The sequence below is a fragment of the Periplaneta americana genome, chromosome 3 (assembly GCF_040183065.1).
Source record: "Periplaneta americana isolate PAMFEO1 chromosome 3, P.americana_PAMFEO1_priV1, whole genome shotgun sequence".
NCBI classification, from domain to species: Eukaryota; Metazoa; Arthropoda; class Insecta; order Blattodea; family Blattidae; genus Periplaneta; species Periplaneta americana.
Genome location: NC_091119.1, coordinates 57,436,893 through 57,453,224, shown reverse-complemented (window position 1 = coordinate 57,453,224; position 16,332 = coordinate 57,436,893).

Genomic DNA, 16,332 nt, shown 5'->3' with positions numbered 1-16,332 from the left:
TTCGCAAGTTTATCTTCTGTATTTTTCTTCCTATGACCATGCTCTTCGTCTTATTTACATTTATCTTCATTCCATACTGCTCACAGGTGTCATTTAGCTCCAGTAGCATATCCGTTAGTATCATTTCCTTTCCTGCTAACAATGTCATATCATCAGTAAATCCTATGCATTTTATTCTTCTTCCTCCTACTATCAGTCCTCCCATTTTCTGAAAGCAGTTGTTTACTAAATTCTCCAAGTAGATGTTGAACAGGGTAGGTGATAAAGAACATCCTTGACATACTCCTCTCCCAATTTCACTTCATACATCAATTTTCTGTTGTGATTCTTTCATGAATAATTTCAAGGGAAAAATTGTTCCGGGACCGGGTATCGATCCCGGTACCTCTGGTTGATCGTACCAGCGCTCTACCAACTGAGCTACCCGGGAACTCCACCCGACACCGTCTCAACTTTTCCCTTTATATCCACACAACTCGCGTGGGCTGACGAAACGCCAGAGACCCACATCTAGTGCACACAATCTCTGTGTGACTTGGAATTGTGGTTTTCTGTTAACGTACATAGTGACGTATATATTATGCAAATCTAGTCTTTCAGGTAAAGCTCCATGTAAAGCAGATACCCGGTTCCGGAAAAATTTTTCACTTGAAATTATTCAAATCTGCTTTACAGGAAGCTTTACCTGAAAGACTAGATTTGCATAATGTATACGTCACTGTGTACGTTAACAGAAAACCACAATTCCAAGTCACACAGAGATTGTGTGCACTCGATGTGGGTCTCTGGCGTTTCGTCAGCCCACACGTGTTGTGTGGATATAAGGGGAAAAGTTGAGACGGTGTCGGGTGGAGTTCCCGGATAGCTCAGTTGGTAGAGCGCTGGTACGTTCAACCAGAGGTCCCGGGATCGATACCCGGCCCCGGAACAATTTTTCCCTTGAAATTATTCAAATCTGCTTTATAGGGAGCTTTACCTGAAAGACTGGATTTGCATGATTCTTTCATGTTCGGACGCCACTGATATGCTTCGTAAATGAGTATTCTGTTAGCATAGTACTGGGCGTTTATATACAGTACTCCCAGAGTTAATAGGCATCAATTTTACGTCTTGAATTTACGATTCGATCGTCACGCCACTGATCTCCCTTGTGGCTGAGCAGTCTGCTAGAATAGTTCTGCCACGTGTTCTGGAATTGCTTCGTATCAAGGAGCCCCCCTGCAGACAATCTGCTGTTTTGAATCTACGATCTGGCCGCCCCTGCAGGGGGTTGCGGGCTGACGTCACCAGCGGGGGGTCACTTCGCACAGTAGATATGAGAATAAGGAACAAAACTCCCTCCCCGCGAGACTGACGGCCCGTGATTTGTAAACGAGCCACAACTCGGCGTTATTTACAGCCGAGCCCCGCAGTTCTAAATTAGGAATTATTCCAGAACCCTTGCGTCAGCTCCTTTTAGAGGAAGTCTACATTGTCTCTGCGGGTTACTTCAATAGGAAACCACACATACACACATTGTTTTATTTAATGCAATTTGCCTAGTGGTATAAATTATCGTCAACCTTGTCTGGCGTCCCATAGCGTGTCACCCCCCATGTAGCGATTTAAAAACGGAAAGTAGAGAAGATATATGACGTAATAATTTAACTTACATCTCGGAATTTCCATATTCTGTATTTCAGCGCGATTTTCCAAGCTATAGGAAGACACTATTTATTCGAAACTAACATCCAAACAAAGTTATATATTATGTAACAGACAGTACCTACTGGAAATTCAGAATGGGGTCTTTACTCTTCGTTCAGAAGAGGGAATTATTATTTCAAAATATATCCAAATACAATCAAGTGTTATTATTTGCCCTAAACAATATGATATATTCTAGTACAAGCGTTATTCCCACATTTCTTTTTAGGTAAAACCATAAGTGCTAGGCCTACTTTTCCAATGTGAATGAACAGCATGGCTGGTATTTGTTTAGAATATTAAAACTATTTTTCGGATATGATATGATATGATATGATATGATATGATATGATATGATATGATATGATATGATATGATATGATATCCACATCTGTGGAGTAACGGTCAGCGCGTCTGGCCGCGAAACCAGGTGGCCCGGGTTCGAATCCCGGTCGGGGCAAGTTACCTGGTTGAGGTTTTTTCCGGGGTTTTCCCTCAACCCAATACGAGCAAATGCTGGGTAACTTTCGGTGCTGGACCCCGGACTCATTTCACCGGCATTATCACCTTCATATCATTCAGACGCTAAATAACCTAGATGTTGATACAGGGTCGTAAAATAACCAAAGAAAGATATGATATGATATGATATGATATGATATGATATGATATGATATGATATGATATATTTATTCCACCAGCTTACATCGGTCGTGATGGCCCTTCACATTTCTGCATATAGTGTCATCACTCCCTTGGATATATAATTTTCTGCTTACGCTTTTTTAAACATCTGGACATTACATATTAATGATCCTGTTCACTTTTCTATCACTCCTTTCACCTCTGTTTCCTTCTTTTTCTATTTACCCCTTCCATTCCCAGTTATCTATCTTATTTTTACTAATCTCATTTAATGTCATATTAAAGAAATTACCCCCAAACTAAATTCATCTTGTTTTGCTATTAGATCTATGCAAAAGATAGTAAATATCAATACCTTAAAAACAATATACTTTGCATACTTCAATATTCTGGGGAAATTCCACAGATAGTAACAATATATTTCTATTACAATAAAGAGTAATTAGAATAATAGTAGGTGCCAAATATAGGGAATCGTGTAGGGCTATTTAAAAAAAAACTACAAATAATGCCCATGACTTGTCTGTATATCTTTTCATTAATAATTTTCCTCGTATGTAATCGTGAAAACTTTGTAACTAATTCAACAGTTCATAGCATAAATACAAGTCAAAAATGACTTTCATACTCCATCGGCAAGTCTATCGTGCTATCAAAAAGGAGTGCGTTATATGGCAGTAAAAATTTTAATAGCTTCCCTATCGATACAAAAAATGAAACTCAAAACATGAAATTATTTAGGGCCAAATTAAAGAAGTACCTAATTTCTCACGCCTTCTATTCTGTAGGTGAATTCATGACATTCAATAACACTTCATGAAATTGATACTAAAACTTTGTGTTGTACTAGTAGACTATATTGTAAATCTCTTAATATTTTATTATATAATTCCATTGCCGCTGTAATTATATTTTAGTTCCTATTTTATTTTACTTATTTATTTATATTATTATTTTTTATTTTAATATTATATCTGAACTGCGACCGAGCACGAGCGCTGCTCATTCGGTCTCAAATTTTGTTAATACTACTGTATCTTCTTTTTATATTGCTTGTATTATTTTATTTGTATTTCTCTTTGTTTTGTTTTGTAATTATATTTCTTTATTCTGTATATTTGAATTTAAATAAATAAATATATCTTCTGTATATATTCCAACTAGACTGTGACTATAAATTAAGATTTTATAATAATATTAATTTTTTGACTTGTTCCATATTCTAGCTGTAAGCAATGTATGAATACCATGGAATGTTAATAAATACAATACAATACAATACAATACAATACAATACAATACAATACAAGTAAACAATCACTTCTCTCAATTTATTATTAATTATATAATAATATACAGAGTGGCCCAAAAGTCACTATCTACCGCTATTTTTCATCTGCAACTTACTTTATTCATGATGATTTATTTATAGAAAGTATTTTCAAATTGTTGTCCCTCTGCGTCGACACATCTCGGGAGACGATCTTGAACACCCGCTCATACTTTTTTGCATAGTTGTGGATCGGAATCAATGTCGTGAAAATCAGTATCAATGGCTGATGTCCATTGCAATGAGGTCTGGTGATCTGGGTGGCATTTCTATTGTTCCTCGTCTTCCAATAACTCCAGGACATATAGGCTATATAAAAACGCTACATGAAAGTACCCCAAAAGAGCAAATCTAAATTATTTTTCTATAGAGAAGAGGAAGGGAAATGGACAGTGGCAATGAAAATTCCACCCGTACAGTGTGAAAAACCATGGAAAAACCACTGTCGGTCCGTGGATTTGAACCGGGACCTCCCGATTGCAAATCCTGTGCGGAACGAGAGAGCCTTCTCGCTCGTTTATGATAAAGAAGAAAAGCAGAGAACGTGAAGTGTGAACAAAGAGTATAAATACTTTAGGCTCAATGTTTATGGCTGTGGAACGAGAGGGCTGCATACTAGTGCTGTGTGTTTTATAAGAATGAAAGCGTTAAGCATTTCCCGTGTGCTATGAAATAATAGTCTGTGCATCGCTCTCTGAAAATATCAATAACTCTGGAGCTTAAAGCTTCCGATAGGAATTTGTTGAAGGAAATTGCATTTCGCCACGGTTTCTTTATACGCTCACCTGTCACGCACATCCCTGACCAACGGAAATGAGTTGCTATAGCAACAGCAGCGTGACACAAGCAGAAACACAAGTAACTTTGTTCTACATCCTGCGAAATTGTACATGAACTAGGTACACTTGAATTTAACATGAGTTGCAGCGAGATATTGTTTCTACGTTTCATTTGTGCTTTCTCCTTATTTAAGGGGTTAGATACAGCTTGAAGGAGTAAAATTTTGGAAATATTCAACATTTTTTTTCTCCACTACTGTATCTTGTGCAATAATAAAAATTAGTATGTGTAAAACACTGTCCTTCTGCCATACGATAAAAATATTTTTATTATTTAAAAGAAATGATTTATATAGATTTTTTTTAAATTCAATATTCACTATGCAATGATGAAGCTTTTCCCTCATAACTCAAAAACTATCTGATATTCTGTGATGAAATTTTTTGTGTGTAATTATGTACTATATCATATCTACAATATGATGGCAAATCATTTCTCTATCTTTGATAGATTGGCTGATAACAAATTAATTCATTTTAAAAATGGTCAAATATCAGTATTTTCTTCTAACACAAAAAATAGTACATTATGCAACGAGCCTATAATGGTAGTAATTAAGACGCGAGTATGTTTATGAAACAGCGCAAGCGAATTTCATAATTTTCATACGAGCGTCTTAATTACCATTATATGCAAGTTTCATACAACTTTTTATGCTCGACCATATTTCTGACTTGAAAATATTCATAAGTATTAATGTTATTCTTATCTGACTGGGGAGCGGAACTGACCTAGTGCAATATCTCGTAAATTGTGAGATGTGCACAGACGCGAAAGTATTGATTGTTCCGAGGAACAAATGTCATTGACCTTGCTATAATCTAGAGAGTAAAATGAACATTAATCTTGATATAACCTTGAAATTGATTTAGACATTGAAAAATGAGATAACAAATTGAATTTGTTTGAATATTATTTACAATTAACGCTAATTATTATAGTAAGAGAACATAACATTCTGCGACAATATTGGATTTCCAGCCTTCTTGACGTTTCGCTAGTTGTCTTTCGATTGCATATCCGAGAATAATCGATACTTGCGCTTTCATATTGCTACATTGGTTTTTTCTGATTGATGGAACATCTGAACTTTAATGAATAGGTGTACTTTAATGAGGTCCATTAAAGGGCTGCTACCAGGTGTATAATTACTACATTTCGGCATGGTCGAGCATAAAAATTAATAAGGAATATAGTTGAAAGAGCATGATATTGTAAACATGAGTTTCAGCAATTAGATAAAAAAGAGAGAACATGAAAAAGTTAAGAAGTTTATGAGTTATGAGGAAAACGCTTCATCACTGCACATTGAACTGCCACCGTTTTGAATTTTGAAAAAAAAAAAAAATATATATATATATATATATATACATTTAAATTATTTTTTTAATCATAAAAATATTTTTTTCTTATATCAGAAGGACAGTGTTTTACACATACCAATTTTCTTTATTTTACAAGATACAGTAATGGAGGGAAAAATGTTGAATATTTCCATAAATTTTACTGCTGTAAGCTGTACCTAACCCCTTAACGGTAGCTTATGTGACTGGAATTGAAATATTATAAATACAATTCTGAGCGCGGAAACGTGTGTGCTATTTTGTTAGTTCTCGGTAGCAGAACGGCTATTAAGCTCGCCATTAGGTCGTCGGCACAAATGCCTCTGAAGAACACAGTTCACTGACTCGAATGACTTGACACATTCTCTTTGATTAATGATAATGGAATGATGGTCAGGAATTGTTAGGATGACGGCAGGTGACGTGGAAGTATCCCAAAATAATCTGTAGTAACGCCACCTGTGCTCATCACAAATTCTATTATACCGTGAAGAATTGATGTGTCGGATATTCGGATATCGTGGGTTATTTGGGAAGTAATGTCTCCTATCTTTTATGGAATACTAGAATGCTACAGTAATACCACACAGATAGGCCTACCTTCCAACAAACAAGTCTCACAATGTCAAATAACGAAATATGGCAGCACAGAGAAGTAGACAATGTTTTTTTTTATTAGTAGTAAATCCCGAAAAGACAAAGTATATGATTATGTCTCGTGACGAGAATATTGTACGAAATGGAAAAAAAAAAAAATGGAAATTTATCTTTTGAAGAGGTGGAGAAGTTCAAATATCTGGGAGCAACAGTAACAAATATAAATGATACTCGGGAGGAAATTAAGCACAGAATAAATATGGGAAATGCCTGTTATTATTCGGTTGAGAAATTTTTATCATCCAGTCTGCTGTCAAAAAAATCTGAAAGTTAGAATTTATAAAACAGTTATATTACCGGTTGTTCTGTATGGTTGTGAAACTTGGACTCTTACTTAGAGAGGAACATATGTTAAGGGTGTTTGAGAATAAGGTGCTTAGGAAGATATTTGGGGCTAAGAGGGATGAAGTTACAGGAGAATGGAGAAAGTTACACAACACAGAACTGCACGCATTGTATTCTTCACCTGACATAATTGAAATGAAATGATTAGCCTAAAAAAATGTCCCGTTAAGGGCAAAGGCCTCCTCCTATAGAGGGAGAGCTCTATTTGTCTCATGCGGTGAGCTACTCCTCGTAAGAGTGGAATTGTTCACTTGGTTCACATTCTGCACACTTTGGTATTGTTCGCTTGTTTCTGTCGCACTGGTTTTAGTCGCTGTTCACTTGTCTTCTTATGTTTCTCCAGTCTTCCCTATGTCTTGCTCTGCTTGACCAATGGCTTCCTACTCGTTCACTGAAGAGGTCGGCCCATCTTCGTCTTGGTCTTCCGGGTGATCTCTTGCCAATGTGGGGATCCCATAGTGTGACTTTCTGCGTCCATCTTTCGTCTCTTAAGTCGTGCAACATGGCCTCCCCACTTCCATTTGGTGTTGGTGGCTTGCAGTGCTGGATCTTTAATTGCTGCCATCTTTTGTAGCACTTCGTTTGGAACTCTGTCCCTCAGTGATAAGCCTAGTATCTTTCTCAGCATCTTTCTTTGGCATATTTGGAGACTGTTACGAAGTTTGGCAGTAAGAGACCACGTCTGGCACCCATATAACAGTACAGGAGTTACGCAGGTCTCCAATATTTCTACTCTGAGTTTCTTGCTGAGTGTTCCCTCCAGTATGATGAACTTGAGACTCCAGAATGCCTTCCACGCGAGAGAAATCCTTCGTTTTATTTCCTTCTCTGTCTTCTGATGAAAGGAGACTAGCTGTCCTAGGTATACGTATTCAGATACGTATTGTAGTTCTGCACCATCAATTATTATGGGTGACTCCGGCCCGTTCGACATTACTTGTGTCTTGGTCATATTCATCAGGAGGCCTGCTGATCTGCTGGCGTTGCATAAATCTTGGAGCATTGACTGCAGTTCTCTGGGTGATTTGGCGAACAATACGACGTCATCAGCAAACCTTAGATTATTTAGTCTGCTGCCGTTGATGTTTATTCCACAATTTCTGTTCCAGTTCAGTTTGCGAAAAATGTCTTCTAATACACTTGTGAATAATTTTGGGGAAATTGGGTCTCCTTGTCGCACTCCTCTTTTGAGCCCGAATGGTCGTCCTTCGATCTCGGTTTTCACTTTGGCACAACTTTGATTATACAATTTATTTAGTATCGTGATGTATTTGTTGTCGACTCCCTGCGTATGTAGTGCTTGCATTACACTCGAGTCTGACATAATTAGGAACATTAAATCCAGACGTTTGAGATGGGCAGGGCATGTAGCACGTATGGGCGAATTCAGAAATGCATATAGAGTGTTAGTTGGGAGGCCGGAGGGAAAAAGACCTTTAGGGAGGCCGAGACGTAGGTGGGAAGATAATATTAAAATGGATTTGAGGGAGGTGGGATATGATGATAGAGAATGGATTAATCTTGCTCAGGATAGGGACCAATGGCGGGCTTATGTGAGGGCGGCAATGAACCTCCGGGTTTCTTAAAAGCCAGTAAGTAAGTATTATTCAGTATCCTCCTTTGCAGTAAAGCAATACTACACACATTTGTTGCTACACTATTTTTACATTCTGCCTGAACTCTAAAAAATAATAGTAAACTATTTGTAACAAAAGTAGTGATTTGACTATTTACAATATTTATAAGGATGTAAAGTCAGCTGACTGAATATATCAATAGATGTATTATTATAGGTGTATTACTTTGTCCTACAGAACTTATCTGTAATATTGACACTTAATATTTTAGGAGAAAAATTCGCTCCGGCGTCGGGGATCGCACCCGGGTCCTTGGTTCTACGTACCAAGCGCTCTGACCACTGAGCTACGTCGAATTCAATCAAAGCACCGGATCGAATTCTCCTCCTTCGATGTTTCCCTTTGTGGCCTGACTCCAAGTTAGGCATATGTTGACGTGTATCCAATGTCAACTGCCATTGTACAGAGCGTTCGCCTACGGGTGGGGCCAGGAAAGTGGCCTGCCTGCGGTGTCGCTTGCGGGAATAGTCTATCCGTAAGCTTCCACTTTCTATACTATACTCTGTAGGGTTTTAATTTTAAAAGTTTACAGCAGTAAAGACTGATGTTTTTGAAACACTAACTTCCTGTGAAACAAGTCTTTGAGATTTATTAGGAGAGCTTGTAAATGATGCACTGATTTCATCAATTTTTTCTTCCGTCAATACTCTTTGTTTTCGCTTAGGAATTGTAGCATATATCGATCCTGTTGTCCTTCATTTGTTAAGAAGACGCCTAACAGTTTCTCTACCCTGAATTGGAGCACCCGGATATTTCACTTCAAATTGCCTACGCACCTCTCTACATGACTCTGTTTTCAGATATGCAACATACATAAAAACTCTTTGTTCAAGCGTGAATTTTGCATTTTGCATTGTTAACAAATTTTACACACACGCTGAATATTTAAGCAACTGCGTCAAGAAACTGCAACATCTGGCTCACAACTGATAACTTGTCGACCTTGATGTCCTTGATTGTCGAGCGTGTCTCAACAACTGCGCGCACAAAGCGGCGTATCAGTACATGCCGCTTTCCTGGCCCCACCCGTAGGCGAACGCTCTGTATTAGGAGCGCAATATTAAGTGTCAATATTATAGGTAAATTCTGTAGGACAAATTCAATATATCTATAATATTCTCTTAGCTAGTAGTGCATAATAACTGCAGATTCCCGGCCAAGAAGTCACTCAGCTGAGTGCGCTCCTAGTGTAATGACAGTTGACATTGGATACACGTCAACATATATATGCCTAACTTGGAGTCAGGCCATAAAGGGAAACATCGAAGGAGGAGAATTCGATCCGGTGCTGTGATTGAATTTGGCGTAGCTCAGTGGTCAGAGCGCTTGATACGTAGAACCAAGGACCAGGGTTCGATCCCCGGTGCCGAAGCGAATTTTTCTCCTAAAATATTAAGTGACTGAATATAGTTTATGAATTACTTAATATGGCGAATCCTCGGCCTCATCTCGCCAAATATCATCTCGCTATCACGAAACTAATCGACGCTAAATAACCTAGTAGTTGATACAGCGACGTTAAATAACCAACTAAAAGAAAAGAAATAAAAAAATGAATTACTTATTACAGCCACATTACAGTCAAATTTAATATTTATTCTAAAATAATAAAATGCACTTTCGCAATGAGTCTCGTACACTTAGACTCTGCCAAAGTGTTTAGATTTTGATGGTACAAGTTAAGAATTTATAGTTTTTAAAGGGGGTTTAATGTTTTGAGGTTATATAGCTAAACAATGCAGACGTTTAAACTTGCTTGCTATGCAGTTTCGTCCTCCTTATTTCTTGAAAACTCTTGACCTGTTAAGCTTGCCAATTTGTTTTATAGACAGAACCGTTATCCTAACAAAAGTCTTAATAATTTTACTTTTGTAAACCTTTCCACTTGAGTCATCCATCATTATTCTATTGAAGATGCTGTTGTTTTGTTCAGACTTCATCTCAACTTTCTCCGCAGCAGTTGTTTCTTGTTATCAATAACTGCTTTTCAGGTTTCTTCTTGAAACTCATAATGTCGAGAAATACTTCTTCCTTTTATCGGCAAGTTTTAAGTTTTCTCAAATACGGCCATAGAAATTATTTCAGTAATTATAATAGGAAGTAGCAAACGGCAAAGGCGAAATGTTCCTAAACTCATATGAAGCTTTAAGTTCAGAAAAGATCGATTTCAATAAATTACATCTCGGTTATGCGAGTTACAAAAAATAACTTCTGAAGATTGTGCTGCTACCAAAGTGCCTCAGATCGTATCCAGTTGGGCTCACGACTCCAGTAACAAAACAAAATCGACTTGGTTCCACGTATAATTACTGAATGTAGATTAAAATACATGAAATATGGCTATGACACCTTAGACTAAATACATAATTGCACACAAATAAAATTAATTAATCAGTCTGATTATATTCTTTATTTTACCACTGCCAAAACAATAGTTATTCCTTTTACATTAACTACTTACTTACAAATGGCTTTTAAGGAACCCGGAAATTCATTGCCGCCCTCACATAACCTAAACCAGCCATCGGTTTCTATGCAGTGCAAGATTAATCCAGTCTCTATCATCATATCCCACCTCCCTCAAATCCATTTTAATATTATCTTCCCATCTACGCCTCGGTCTCCCCATAGGTTTTTTTCCCTCCGGTCTCCCAACTAACACTCTATATGCATTTCTGTATTCGCCCATACGTGCTACATGCCCTGTTCATCTCAAACGTCTGGATTTAATGTTCCTAATTTTGTCAGGTGAAGAATACAATGCGTGCAGTTCTACTTTGTATAACTTTTTCCATTCTTCTGTAACTTCATCCCATTTCGCCCCAAATATTTTCCTAAGCACCTTATTCTCAAACACCTTTAACCTATGTTCCTCTCTCAAAGTGAGAGTCCAAGTTTCACAACCATACAGAACAATCGGTAATATAACTGTTTTATAAATTCTAACTTTCAGGTTTTTGACAGAAGACTGGATGATAAAAGCTTCTCAACCGAATAATAACAGGCATTTCCCATATTTATTTTGTGTTTAATTTCCTCCCGAGTATCATTTATATTTGTTACTGTTACTCCCAGGTATTTGAATTTTTCCAACTCTTCGAAGGATACATTTCCAATTTTTATATTTCCATTTCGTACAATATTCTCGTCACGAGACGTAATCATATACTTTATCTTTTCGGGATTTATTTCCAAACTTATGGCTTCACTTGCTTCAAGTAAAATTCCCTTGTTTTCCCTAATCGTTTGTGTATTTTCTCCTAACATATTCACGTCATCCGCATAGACAAACAGCTGATGTAACCCTTTCAATTCCAAAACCTCTCTGTTATCCTGGACTTTCCTAATGGCATACTCTATTCCAGAGCAAAGTTAAAAAGTATATGTGATATTCAATAAGAATATCAAATAAAACGTCTCTCTTAACCGAGTCATATGCCTTTTTGAAATCTATGAATAACTGATGCACTGTACCCTTATGCTCTTTTTTCTGCATTATCTGTCGAATACAAAATATTTGATCAATAGTTGATTTATTACGCCTAAAACCACACTGATGATCTCCAATAATTTCATCTACATATGGAGTTAATCTTCTCAAAGGAATATTGGACAAAATTTTGTACGACGTCAACAAAAGTGATATTTCTCGAAAGATACTACAGTTAGTCTTGTCCTCCTTGTTAAAGAAAGGTACGATTATGGACTCCTTCCATTTCTCTGGTACAATTTCCTTTTCCCAAATAGCAAGTACAAGCTTATAAATTTCGTTAGATAATGTGCTTCCACCCTCGTGTATTAATTCTGCTGGAATTTTATCGATACCTGGAGACTTATAATTTTTCAGATTCTATCGCAATTTCGACTCCAGAAAGTGTGGGTTCAGGTATAAATGTCTCAGAAGTTTGTATTTGATTTTCGTCCCGATCATTTCTATTTGGCCTATGTATATTTAGTAGTTGCCCAAAATAGTTTTTCCATCTGTTCAGAATTGAATGAGAGCCTGGAAGCAAATCACCATTCTCAACCTTGATCACGTTTACCCTTGCCTGTTATCCATTCTTGAATTCCTTTATGCCCTTATATAAATCTCTAATGTTTTTATTTTTATTATTTGTTTCTACCTCATTCAGTTTTTCCTTCAAGTAAGCTCTCTTTTTATTCCTAAGTGTAAGATTTGCTTTCCGTCTTTTATTGAAATAATTATCTTTATTCGCATCAACTGCATCCTGTAAGATTTTCAATTTTGCCTGTTTCCTTCTTTCTACTACCATGCAACGATCTTCATCAACCACGGTTTCTTTTTCTTAAGTTCATAATAACCTATGCTCTGTTCAGCTGCAATTGTGATATTATCTCGGATATTGTCCCAAACGCTATTAACATCTAACTCTTCCTCAACTTCGTCGGAACTTGAAAACATATTTGAAATTTCGACCTGATAATGTTGCTTAGTTTCCTCGTCCTTTAATTTCGGAATATTGAATCTTCTAATATTAACTTTTTGTTCTACTCGCTTGGCTACTGATAGTCTTTCTCTTAGTTCTCCAATTACCAAATAATGGTCAGAATTACAGTCTGCCCCCCTGAATTTTTATTGGGTTATTTTACGACGCTGTATCAACATCTAGGTTATTTAGCTTCTGAATGATATGAAGGTGATAATGCCGGTGAAATGAGTCCGGGTGCAGCACCTAAAGTTACCCAGCATTTGCTCGTATTGGGTTGAGGGAAAACTCCAGAAAAAACCTCAACCAGGTAACTTGCCCCGACCAGGAATCGAACCACCTGGTTTCGCAGCCAGACGCGCTGACCGTTACTCCACAGGTGTGGACCCCCCCCCCTGAAGGTTCGAATGTCTACTATACTAGTATGTCTCCGTTTATCTATCAGACGTGATCTATTTGGTTATGTGTCAATCCATCTGGAAACGTCCATGTATACTTATGTATATCCTTATGGGGGAATGTTGTACTTTTGACAATTAGCATTTTTGATGTGGCAAAGTTCACTAACCTAACTCCATTATCATTACTAGTTACGTGTAGGCTCTCTTTTCCAATAGTCGGTTTAAATATATCCTCCCGTCCTACTTTAGCATTGAAATCTCCCAATTAAATTATCATGTGATATCTAGGTAACTGATCAAAAGTGTGTTCCAATGCCTCACAGAAGCTATCCTTTATATGTCGTCTTTCTCTTCTGTAGGGGCGTGAGCATTTATAACTACTATATCGCACCATCTACCCTTAAGTACTAAATACGATAACCTATCACTGATAAATTCGACCCTTTTTACTCCTGATTTTATTCTTTTATGAATAAAGAATCCTGTTTCTAATTGGTGATTATCGTTTCCTTCCCCATAATACAACAAGTAATCTCCTATTTGTGTTATGCCATTCCCATCTAACCTAACCTCATGCATTCCCACAAAGTCTGTTCTATATCTAGCTAGTTCCTTTGGTACTAATGTTGCCCCTCCTGTTATTTATAGACTTGTAACATTCCAAGTACCAAATCTCAAAACCTTATTCCTTTGCTGTGGTCGTGCCAGAGAATCAGTCCTATTCCGAGACTTATTTGAAGGTTTCGTAAGAAGCTGTTTTTTACGGTGATGGGTTGTTAGCCCTTCGCCCAACCCCCAAGCTGGAGGACCACCTCTCATTGGCTGTCCGCGACTGCTTATTCAATATATTCACAGCTACCCTCCATATCTGGAGGTCGTCTCCTCGATCCGCAACCTGAGGACGCGCCATGCCTTAGTGATAGGGACACACAATACATGGTTTCATGTTGAAATACAAGAAATAAATATATGCGAACAAATAGATTCTGTTAAATTTGGTTTCGACTTAGAATACAATTATTATGTTTAACTAAACTGTCATTGTAGTGAAACGTAAAGGGAAATTTAAGTGTAGGGGAACGGAAGTATCCCGAAAGAAAGCCTCATTCTCCCCTCTCATAAATATCGCTAGGCCTATATGTGAGTTAGAATCTGTGGAATGATAAGCTCAATATCAAGTACTGAGGTATCTTACATACTTAAAATTTTGTAATTTTTTCGTTTATTATATATTACGATGTACCGCAGTACATATGATATTTCAGTGCAGAAATTCTGCGTCATCATATGTTGAAGGATGAGTGGAACGGAGAAAAATTCTCTCTGGCATCGGGATTTGAACCCGGGTTTTCAGCTGTACGTGCTGACGCTCTGCCCACTAAGCCACACCGGATTACTCCGTCGAATCCCGGCCACTTAATCACTCATAACGAGTGCACCTCTGCACATGTATGGACATTGTGCCACTGTCATACATCTATGACGCAGTGCATGAGGGTAGATCACAAGAGGGAACCCCAGAGGTGAAACTTAAACTGAGGGGATTCGATCTGACAACGGGATGGGAATCCGGTGTGGCTTAGTGGATAGAGCGTCAGCACGTAGAGCTGAAAATCCGGGTTCAAATCCCGGTGCCGGAGAGAATTTTTCTCTGTTCCACTCTTTCATCATATATTTTTTCGTTGTCTTATACTCAACATTTGTAGTGTAAACTTGAAACCTTCATGATACGTGAACTGGTGAATTCCAGTTCCTGCGAAGATGGAAGTGTTATTTTCTGTGACTTGTGCAATGTTGTTTCAGTCAGAGATCTGACGTCGTTCGTGCTGTAAACACAACACGTATGTTACTCCTCGATGTTCTTGTTGTAACTGCTGGGACTTTGCCTATTACAGTATCGCTATTATACACAAAGAGTAGGCCTACCGGCACTGGCGGATTAATGGGGAATTCAGCCCGGCAGTAATATTGAGCTGATTGCAGTAAGTTTGTAGTTTAATTGATTGACTTCACCATGTAATTACCTTGTAGTACGATGCAGTGATTGCTAATTCACTTTATGCAATTATTGTACTCTTTCAATTCCACTTACTGCAGTACAATCAACGTCATTCTATCATTATTGCAGTACAGTCGAATGATTTATGTATGTATGTAGCCTATGTATGTATGTATGTATGTATGTATAGTATGTATGTATGTATGTATGTATGTATGTATTCTCACTGCAAATGGGTATATACCCGGTGGCAGTGGTAACTAATTACACTCAATAATGACAATTAATAATAAATAGAACTAATAAAAACAATAATTAATAATACCAATAATAATAATAATAATAATAATAATAATAATAATAATAATAATAATAATAATAATAAGGAGGATCATAAATTAAATGAAGCATGGTCACTTAAAATAACATTTAAAGTAAATCTAATTTGTATCTTAACCCTAAGTTCGAACTAAGACCCACGAGTGTGACAGGTTCATACCTGCACAAGTACCTTTCGGCACTACACTTGTTTCACTATCAACTCACTCACTGGACTGATTCTACCTGATTTCACTAACACTTATAACCATTTCACTGTTAAAATACTTTGCATATCCACTTCACTGACACCAACACACTTCACTTACCCAATAGACTTCACTGACACTGCACACTTCACTGACACAACAAACTTCCTCACTAATAGAACACTTCAAATAACAAGATATCAATTACACCCTTTAAGTAGTGTGTATAATATACTACCGTCTATTAGTAATGTCCATCAGCCTATTTTTAAATACATTTTTGGTTATTGGTTAGTAATTCTGCAGGTAAAGCATTCCAGTCCCTGATAGTACGATTGAGAAAAGAAAACTTTTCAGTGTCCGTCCTCTGTCTTCTTTCCCTCAATTTATATGAGTGGTTTGTATGTATGTATGTATGTATGTATGTAATGCTCAACCAGATTGATTCAACATCATTAGGTTTCTGGCAGACCA